This window comes from Simochromis diagramma, unplaced genomic scaffold (genome assembly GCF_900408965.1).
Source record: "Simochromis diagramma unplaced genomic scaffold, fSimDia1.1 OVJJ01000683.1, whole genome shotgun sequence".
NCBI classification, from domain to species: domain Eukaryota; kingdom Metazoa; phylum Chordata; class Actinopteri; order Cichliformes; family Cichlidae; genus Simochromis; species Simochromis diagramma.
The window spans coordinates 1906816-1917940 of NW_024387158.1; the positions used below are offsets into that span (position 1 = coordinate 1906816).

General features: G+C 41.0%; 1 protein-coding gene across 1 annotated transcript in view; it reads right to left on the reverse strand.

Moving 5' to 3' along the window:
- Positions 1 to 2708, reverse strand: part of xrcc4 (X-ray repair complementing defective repair in Chinese hamster cells 4) — a 28766-nt gene extending 26058 nt beyond the window's left edge. The window contains exon 1 of the mRNA XM_040048641.1: positions 2579 to 2708. The gene's annotated coding sequence lies outside the window, so the exon portion shown is untranslated. The remainder of the gene's footprint in view (positions 1 to 2578) is intronic.
- Positions 2709 to 11125: the final 8417 nt, after the last annotated feature.

Genomic DNA, 11125 nt, shown 5'->3' on the forward strand with positions numbered 1-11125 from the left:
CTACGTAGCTGACGGCTGGTAACTGTGCAGGGGCGGATCTAGCAAAGTTTAGCCAGGGGGGCCGATAGGGCATTAACTGGGAAAAGGGGGCACAAAGACATACTTTTCTTTCTTATTCTCATTTAAAATGTCTAGCTTTTAATAAATAATTATCTGACACCCAAAGTTTTAATTTGATGTAAAATGAATAGAAGTCAATTACTGTATATAGTGACTATTAAGTCTAATATACCCTAGTAAGCTATAGTACTTTTTCCTTTGGGAAGGTACCATCTGTGCAGTCTGCAATTTTGTTGAAGAAAGATGTTGAATCTATTTAATATTTCTTGAAAAATAATTGATTTCTGTGCATTTTTTTTCACACTGCATCAAATTAAGGTTGATTACGTCGATTAAGCATCATGAGGTGGCGCGTGAGGGGTGGTTCCCTATTTTTTATTTATTTATTTTTGTTGTTGCTGGGAGTTGGAACCCTATTAGTTAGGTTGCTTAATATTTACGCTAAGTACTCTTTAAAATACCAGAATAGGGAGGATGGTGTAGGTCTAAGTTTATTAGATTGATCAGTATTGCTGAACTATGAAATATTTTTTTTGTATACAGGTATAACAGAATAGCTTTAGTGTAGTTGTTGTTTTAAACTTGAGTATGAACTTGCAGACTTGCAAAATGCAGCAAGATATTTTAAAAAACAGTTTTGTTGATTAAAAAACACTATATCGGATTCATATCGGTATCGGCAGATATCCAAATTTATGATATCGGTATCGGTATCGGACATAAAAAAGTGGTATCGTGCCATCTCTACTATTTAGTTCAAGCCAAGACGATTAAAAGAGAGCTTGTGTCAATAGGATCTAAACAGAAGAAGCTTTGACTCTCTACAGGTCTTTCAAGCAAGGGGTGGCTCAGGTGGTGGAGCAGATCAGCTACTGATTGGAAGGTTGGTGGTTCGATCCTTGGCTTCCCCAGTCTGCATGGGCCAGTCCATGTGGGTCTACTGGAGACCTGTCCTCACACTGTCTACAAGACTGCTTTTCAATTTGTAAGAGTGCTGCTATTTTTGCACATCACACTTCAGAGCATTGACATGAGCATTTAGTACTGAAGCAGATGTTGGAAAGATGTAATTAAAGGTGCAGTGCTCTCAAACATGTGTCTGGCTTCATGGTGCTGTTTATCAATCCAACAACCTTCTCCACTGCACACAGCCTGTGTTTAGACCTAATTAAAGGCTGTGTATCAGTGCATTAGAGCAGTTACATAGTTACATAGTTATGATAACATGGTTGTAAAAAGCTCAACTTGGCCATGTTGCCACTGTAGCCAATATAGTAGCCAAAATTGACATCGCATTTTATGTATGTGACTAGAGGCCGGTTATAGCATGCTTTATAATTTATTTTAATTTAAAGATCACAAACAGAATTGGACCGTTGGAAGGCCTTAAACATCACCGACTCTTAAACATCAACACAGAATTTTACAAACTGAAAAAGGTATTTTAGCCCAGTCCATTGTAAATGGCTAACAATCACTTACACTCACTTTCATGCCTATGATCAATTTATAATGACCAATCACAGTAATATGGATGTCACTGTACTGTAGGAGGAAGCTGGATTAGTAGAAGAGAGCCCACAAAGACACAGGAAGAATATGCAAACTCCAAACAAAAAGACCGCAGCAGGGTATGAAACTTCTTGCTGTGAGGTAACACTGCTAACCACTGCATCACTATGGCCTCCTCCATGAAACACACAACAGTAATTTAACAAAACCGACTCAATTTAAAAATAGAAGGTGACACACTAACTGTGTCTGATCTCTTTTCCAGATCGTCAGGCTCCCACATCTCGCTCCTGTCAGGTTACAGCTGAATAATTAGCTTAACGAAAATTAGAGTAAATGATGACAACAGACGTCATAAAATAACATATATAGAGCTCCACTGACGACGGCTTTTACTCACGCACGCAGTTAACTCAAGGTGAACATACTCTAAGTTGATTAAATTTACTCTGATCAGCTGTTCTCAAACAGAAAATTCAAAGTTGCCCATCTCAGAGGTGATCAACTCAGAATTTATTTTTAAACTCAGACTTTGTTGAACAGAATTTCTAGTTACAGAGCAAGTGTGCTGAGCAGCAACATTTGGGAAACTAATATATGTACTAAAATCCCGTTCGTTTAATGTTTTCTCACAGTCCACTCCAAGTATTAGGATGTATGTCCAAACAACTGTCCCATGAATGATTAAAACAAATGCGCTCCTTCTCACAGTTGGACGTCTGTTTCCGAATCAAACAAACTTCTTGCTGCTTCTTGCAGGAAACTCAGTCTCAACTATTGAAACGCGTCAGCGATCTTTGCTTTTCCAAGACTGGCGGCAACTTGAGATTTACACTGAGAACAGATCCTGCGACTGCACTGTATGCTAACATGACAAGAACAAGCAGCTAGCAGGTGCTAGCGAGCTCAGCTCAGAGTGAGACACGGGTTGTTTGTAAACACAAGCAGGACGGTAGAAGCGCTCCTTCACATCTATATGAGAACAGCACATCCATTAATGTCCTACCTTCAGCGCTTCAGCTGCACCTTTATGCGTCCGCCAATTTGTTTTGGGTTTTTGTTGACAAGCTGCACCGGGAACGTGGATGTACGTCATCACCCAGCGACATCCAGCAACCAAACAGATGAGGGGTGTGTGTGTGTGTGTGTGTGTGTGGTAAGAATGATGGGAAACTACGAAAATATCACTAAAGACTCAAGAAAAAGAAAAAAAAATTATACATCTCTCCAGGTGTCCTGCAGGCAAACATTCATATCCTTTAGAACACCAGCTTATTTACTTTCTTAAACATTTTTTTTTCTGCATTTGCTATATAATAGACCTCAAGTTAGAATATCTAGCTGTTTTATTAAACTATTACCAAAAAATACTGCACATTTGATATAAACAGTTATGTCATGCATACATTTTCTTCCACTTATCTGCAACTGGTTCATGGAGGCTAGTATCCGATAACCTTTATTAGTCCCACACGTGGGAAATTTGTTTTGTCACAGCAGGAAGTGGACAGTGCAAAAGTTATGAGGCAAAAATTAGAATACAATAAGAATAAATACAGTACACAACTGTACAGAATAGAATAAAATACTATATACAGTAGAATAAAATAAAATAAATATACAATAAGATAAAAATAGAATACAAATACAAATACTATATACAACTGAGTAAAAAATACAACGATGACAGAAAGGATTATTGCACTTAGTATTATTGCATATGTATGGATGTGTGTGCTTGATCAGTTAAAGTCTTTATTATGGAGTCTGACAGCAGTGGGGAGGAAAGACCTGTGAAATCTCTCCGTCCCACACCGTGGGTGCCGCAGTCTCCCACTGAAGGAGCTGCTCAGTGCTGTCACAGTCTGCTGCATGGGGTGGGAGATGTTGTCCAACAGGGATGACAGCTTAGCCGCCGTTCTCCTGTCACTCACCACCTCCACTGGGTCCAGAGGGCATCCTAGAACAGAGCTGGCCCTTCGGATCACCCTGTTCAGTCTCTTCCTGTCCCCAGCAGAGATGCTGCCGCCCCAGCAGACCACGCCATAAAAGATAGCAGAAGCCACAACAGAGTCATAGAAGGTCTTCAGGAGTGGGCCCTCCACTCCAAACGACCTGAGTCTCCGCAGCAGGTACAGCCTGCTCTGCCCTTTCCTGTAGAGGGCGTCTGAGTTATGAGTCCAGTCCAGTCTATTGTTCAGATGAACACCAAGGTACCTGTAGCTGTCCACAGCCTCAATGTCCATACCTTGGATGTTCAGTGGTTGCAGTGGAGAATGTTTGTGCCTACGGAAGTCTACCACCAGTTCCTTGGTTTTACTGGCGTTGATCTGGAGGTAGTTCAGCTGGCACCAGTCCACAAAGTCTTGGGTCAGACCTCTGTACTCCTTGTCGTCCCCATCAGTGATGAGGCCGACTATTGCAGAGTCATCAGAGAACTTCTGCAGGAAGCACTGGGTGGAATTGTGGGAGAAGTCTGCAGTGTAGATGGTGAAGAGGAACGGAGCCAGAACCGTTCCCTGTGGGGCCCCCGTACTGCAGACGACCCTGTCCGACACACAGCCCTGAGTCCTCACATACTGTGGTCGGTCGGTGAGGTAGTCCAGGATCCAGGTAGTGAGGTGATGGTCCACTCCAGAGTTCACCAGCTTGTCCTTTAGAACCGAGGGAAGAATGGTGTTGAAGGCACTGGAGAAATCAAAGAACATGATTCTCACAGTGCTCCCAGCGGTCTCCAGGTGAGCGAGGGAACGATGTAGGAGGTGAATGACGGCATCATCCGCTCCAATCCCAGGCTGGTAGGCAAACTGAAGTGGGTCCAGTGATGAGCTTATTAGGCGCCGAAGCTGAGCCAGGACCAACCGCTCCAGGGTCTTCATCAGGTGGGATGTCAGAGCCACCGGCCTGTAGCTGTTGAGGTCCTTGGGGCGTGAAGTCTTTGGCACTGGTACAACACAGGAGGTTTTCCAGAGCTGTGGGACTCTTCCCAACCTCAGGCTCAGGTTGAAGAGGTGCTCCATCACCCCACACAGTTGGTCCGCGCAGGACCTGACGACCCTCGAGCTGATGCCATCTGGGCCCGCTGCCTTCTTGCCATTAATCCTCCTCAGTTCCCTCCTAACCTGGGTGGTTGAGAGAGACAGGCTGGAGCCTTGTGTTGAGTGTGTATTGGATGCTGCAGTTGGGGGTGGGGGGGAGTGAGCAGGGTGAATAGAGGAGGTGTGAAGTGTCTGAGGTGGAACAGCAGCAGTGGGGGTGGGTGAGTCTGCAGCCGATGTTGCAGACTGCCTCATGGCTGAATCAAATCTGTTGAAGAAATGATTCAGTTCATTTGCCCATCTCACATCCCTCCAGGCAGAGAGTTCTGCTGTTTGTGGCCCGAGATGGTTCTGAGGCCTCTCCAGACTTCACCAACGTTGTTTTGTTGAAGCTGGTTCTCCATCTTCTGCCTGTAGCTCTCCTAATAAGCAGAGAACCCCAGACCTCCTTCTCCCCAGCCACCTCCTTCAGCTTATCCAGGGGGATTCCAGCGTGTCCAGGTCCAGGTTTCACAATTGTGGATACTTACTTCTCTAATTTAAAAGAGCTATCTAAAAACACTACAAGATTTCTTACAGTGTGGAATGATGAAAAGCAAGAGGACCAATAAATTAACTTATCCACAGGGGATTTACTTCCAAAAACAGCATGAACCATGATCAGCATGAACCAAGTGTGTCTGCTGTGTCTTCATGCCACATATTTCACACACAAGGACCAGTACTATAGGCAGAAACATAGGTGTGCCATTGGTTCCCCAGTTTCCCCCACTGTGACCAATTTGTATATAGAGGAAATGGAAGAGAGGGCTCTGTTATCCTATCCTGGAACACCACTGATTCAGCACATTGGTTCAAGGATGTGTATGACACCTGAGTGAAAATCAAATCTCAGGGTAAAGGTAAGGGTACATCTTTCACCATCTTAAAATGCTGTGACTGCAGCCATTCTCCAACTCTCAGTGAGTGGTACTCATGGCCCTTGATCATTGGCCATTACAATTTGCATATTACTGTTTATGAAACTGAGTTCATGACCCATTGTTAGCCAGTAATGCTAGTTTTGGTCATTATGCAAGTGTACTGTTTAGGTTGGGGAAACCTGCAGTTAGCTGAGAGTGAAGAAGTCACTTGAATGAGTGACGAAATGTTTCTCCCACTAAAAACACAACATCCAGATGAACAGAATCAACTTTCTGGGATATATTACTCACAACATCCAAAAATTCAACAGTGGGTTACAGAGAAAATTATATCTGATCCTGTCAGAAAAGTGTGTAAACAGTGAACCAAACTGGGAACATTTTTAACCCAGTGATTTTGGGTGTGTAGTATGAAGGGTTTGTGGGAAACGCAAATAGATAAACAGGAAGGGATTACTGTTGGAGTGAACCCGTTACATTAGTAGGCTCCACCTCAGGGTAGGAAATGCAGCCAAGTAATAAAAAAAGCAAAGAAAACAATGGATCCCACTGAGGCTGAAAGAATAAAAGAGATCAGGCTGGACTGTACACTGCTTCAGATGTATTTGTGTCTGACCTTGTGTAGTTTGCTACTGGAACAGTTTTAGTCCCACAGGAACTTAATTACCAACTGCAAGAAAAACTTTATGGATAGCCTTTTGCTGATACTAAACCGAGAGCATTTGGGTCTGACCTTGTTATAGCTATGAAAGTTTAATTAGACAGTGTTTTGGGAGGGATTTAGCATACACTCATTTCCTGTCCGTTTGGAAACCATGGTTGTCTTTTTTTTTTTTTTAGCACAGTCCCATTCATGTAGTTATGAACATCAAGATCAGAACTGAAACTGTACAGGTTACTCCAAATCAAATCTGTCATACATACATCTCTGAACTTCTGATCACACTTTTAGTAAATCACTACAAAAAATCAGCTGTTATGGGCTTCTGTGTGTACTTCTGTGTGCTTTAACATAGTAGAAAGCACATCAGTGAAAGGACAGCCTCTCAAAGCCATTATTCTTGAAATAACTGCTTACCAAACTTAAATCCCTGTTTTGTGGTAAGGTCTTCATTTCAATTCGCTTGGAATTATTTAACTATAAAGAAAACTGTGCTTATTGTGTCTGTTAAACATCAGAGAATTAGAGGTCATCCAGTTTGTCTTTAAGACTTGGGATGTCTGTATCTGAGGGGGTTAAGCAGGTCATCTACTAATTATTATGTTAATTATAAGGTTATATGTTTTTATTAATTAAAAGCATAAAGTAACCAATCCCACATATCTTGTCATGTTAAACCGCTGTTCTCAAAACTCTTGGTTAATATTTGAACTTATAAGAGGAGTGACAATGGGAAGAAACAAAAAAAGCACCACTAAGAACCGATGGCACAAGATGGCAAATGTAAATGAAAATTAAACTAAAATGAATGTAAATGAAGCTGGAAGTTTAACTGGAGTCGATACAAAACTTTAAAAATAACAGCTAAATGGTTTTCAATCAGGATTCACTAACATCAGTCAGAGAAATAGCTGAGGCTGAGATACGAACTGAAAAGATGGAAGATTTTGTTCAAAATGTGGAACAGTTAGACAAGATGATAAAAATGATGAAAAATCAGGAAAACCAACTACTTGACCAAGAAGGGAGATCTTTAAAGACAAAATACTGCATGACTACATCCCTTTTAACAGGAACTCTTCAAAGAGAGCGTATAACCCCTGTTCTAGCTTCACTCCACTGGCTGGCTGCCTCAATTTAGCAGTTTGGAGACAAAGTTAGAGAGACATACAAAGACAAAGACAGAAACAGAAAAGATTCATGGATGTAGTGAAGGAGGCCATTATGCTGGGATAGGGGGAGATGGAGGTAGATTATGTGCTAGAAGGAGCAGACAGAAGGAGAACATGACTTGGGTCAGAAACAGATCATAGGTTGGGTTAAATTAATAACAGTAAACACATGTTTTAAAGCTCAATTTTAAGGAAGAGTGGGAGTAGAGTGGCTCGCCTCCTCTCTCCACAAGTCAAAGTGTCCTTGGGCAAGATACTGAACCCTGAGTTGTCCCTGAAGTATTCATCAGAGTCTAAAAGTGTGAGAATGTCAGACAAGGTATAGAAAAAAGTTATTGTATGAATGTGTGAGTGATTGGGTGAATGAGGCTTTTTTGTAAAAAAGTGCTTTGAGCACTCAGAGTAGAATAGTGCTATATAATTACTAGCCCATGTTTTTTTACCATCTTATAAAATCAGCACAAATTTTACGTGCATTTATCCATAGAATTGCTAGACGGTTAGTGTTAGTGGTTAGCATTAACTTTAAAATGAAAGACAAAAAGGACCACTGGCTTCAATCTGCACAAAAACATATAAAGTGATTACAAAGAGACACAAAATCAAAAAGTCACGCAATTATTAGCAGACAGAAAGACTCCAAAGAGACACAAAAGAGGCAGAAAAAATTAAATAAGACACAAAGATAGATAAAAAGAAACTCAAAGGAGGAAGAATACAACAGCAAAGAAATGCATAAAAAGTACAGAGTGCAAAATATCACAGCACTACAGCAAAGAAACACAAAACAACTACAAAAAAAAATGTACAAAAAGCCATTAGCATCTGATAGCTGTTTGTACCATTTATGCTTGAGCCATGTTGCTAATATATCGAAAAGAGTAGTGTATGATTACTTTTAATGGTGCCATCATTATGGTATAGGTACGGATATGACCTTAAGGTTCTGAAGATTTACGTATGTATGCATGCTCAGAGGAGAACAGGACTGAGGCAAGATGTTAGGCAATTCAAAATCATAAAAACAATACTTGGAGGAAAGGCCCCATTTCAGCTTCTCTGAAATTGGAACCAGGAGACATAAGAGAATGAAGCCTCTGTGCTTTTGTTACAAGGCACACTCTCCTGTGGATGAAAACTTTTTGGTAAGTTGTGTAATCCTCCACTGTGGGCTGCGAGCTGGCACAGTGCAGGAGCTGTCTGGCTGCAGTTTCACTTTGCCTCCATGAGAAAGAATCCAGCTGTGTGCAGACTGTGTGTGTGTGTTTGGGGGAGGGGGGGTCTTATGAGTGTAGCCACTCTCCCCCACTCACTCTGCTATGATTTACTGTGTCACAATTTTCAGAAACTATCCTTCCTGTGAGCAACTGTGTGAAAAATATACTATCATTAACATGCAAGCATATAAAAGAAATATACATTTGTCATAATTTCCTGTGTAAGACTTTTCTTTGATTAACTCTTTTGGAAGTGAAGCCAAGATGTTAACCTAACCCTAACATAAACAACATGTGGAGTACCAGCCAAATCTGTTCCACAGAGGCATTAAAGTCCATTATTTATTAACTGTCACAGAGAGAGACCAACTCAGACTGCATGATCCAGGTTTAACCAAAACCATAGCTGTGAATAGGTGAGAGAAATGGCAGAGAAAGAAGAGGAACACAACACATCCAGGTAAAGCAGAGATGTGGCTGATGAAGATCGAGAAACAGAGGACTTTATGATCTAATTCATGAAATCAGTTTAACATACAATTGTGATTTGTTACAACTGACTAATGCATATGAACTTAAGACTGTGGTTGCATTATCTTAGACTCGAGCCATAATTCAACCGTGCATTAGTGTATTACTGTAGGGTTTTTACTTTACAACATAAAACGACTTGAGGCAACTGTTGTCATCATTTGGCGCTATTTGAATAATATTGAACTGAACTGCATGGGGATGAGTCGATGCCATCATTGTGCTCCACTACTTAATGTAAGTGTGTTGCTTCATTTCATTGAGGTTTGTGGGCATTTGTTCATACACAGCTCAATGAAGGTCCCATCACAGCATTTCAGGCGTGTTTGAGGTCTGGACTTTGACTGGACCACTGCAGCACTGATTCTTTCTTTTTTCAGTTATTCTTTTGTAGATTTGCTGCTGTTCTTGCATTTACTGCCCTGTAGATGACCCAGTTTCATCCAGGCTTTAGGTTTCATACAGATGGCCTCACATTTGACTCTAGAAAACTTTGGTTCATGCTCCACTCAGTGACTGCAAGGTGCCCAAATCATCATCGCTCCACCACTGTGATCACAGCTGGTCTGAGGTGTTTGTGCCATTACTCCAAACGTGCTGCTGTTACTATGGACAAACATCTCTTTGGTTTTATTGTTCCAGAAGTTTTTAATGTTTTGTTTAGATGCAGCTCTGCAAAGCTACATTGTGCTTTTACATAATTTCCTTAGGGATTAATAAAGTATTCTGATTCTGTGCTGACATGTTGCTTTTAGAAGTCATAATCGCACAAACCTTTTCAAGTTGTACTGTAATGAGTCCAAGATCAAGAAGGGTTGCTGCAGTTTCTCTGAACGTTGCACAGTCAGACCTTTGGGTCTTAATTGTTTTCCACTCGTGAAGAATTTTTCTTGGGCTACAATGATGGACTTTAGATTGTTCGGATAGAGCTTTGTAACTCTTTCCAGAGTAATTAGATTGCTGATGTTTTTCTTGGGCTCGTATTTGACCAGGATATATCCTTCAATGCACATATTAAACAGATATGTAGGAGTGCTTTGTTCCATTTGCACAATATCACTAAAATTAGAAATATCCCGATGTTTAAAAACTAGTTTATGTATTTATTACTTCTAGGCTGGACTACTGTTATTCATTGTTGACTAGATGATTATTATGTTCTGATATATAAAGCGTTTTCTTTTTAATATAAATAAACTCAAGAAGAAAGATCTTTCTAGGCCAGCACTACATCAGGTCAGCATTGATAGCCACTATTTTTCTCATCAACTAAAGCAGTTTTGTCTGCCGAGGACTGCACTGGATTTCCAAGAAACCTTTTGCATCATCAGTGATGTAATTTCTTTTCTTCGTGCTCTCAGGGGGAGGTTTTCAGTGCAACACGGGCCCTTGCTGTTGCACTGAAAACAAAGATTTATCTTCATCTTGAAAGAAAAAAGTCTGGAGTGAACATTTGAGTAAAGTCCAAAAAAATGATCTGTTATTCCTGAAGCTTCCTGTGAGTCTGTGAGCCTCCTCTCTGTAGCTGCCAGTGTATTATGTTTGAGGTTCAGTTTATTATCAAGTCGGACTGCTGACATTCTTATTAATCAGTCATATAAGCCCCCCTGGTGAGCTGTGAAAACTGAAAACACACTGCAATATTATCACGTTATTCCCTTATGCCTATGAGAAGGAAATTTTCCTTGCAGCTTTAAAACATCCCTTAATAAGAAAAAGATGTTGGTTGTTGACACTGTACCAGATTTTTATGCAAAACATAAAAACAGGACTTTCAGCGCTGTGAGAATCAAAGACACAGTTTTTTAGAGGCAGGCCTGCAGCCTACTGACTATAAGTTCTCTACATTTTGCAGGCCAAAGCTTAACTGGTCCATAACAGAAGCTTAGAAAGACTTAGTACTGCCTCTGAGTGGCCGTGCTTCCACATTGCAGCTCCACAAAGCAACACAACCACACATGTGCTGATTATGCAGCAAGTGGAGTCCACATCCACACATACAGTCCTTAAG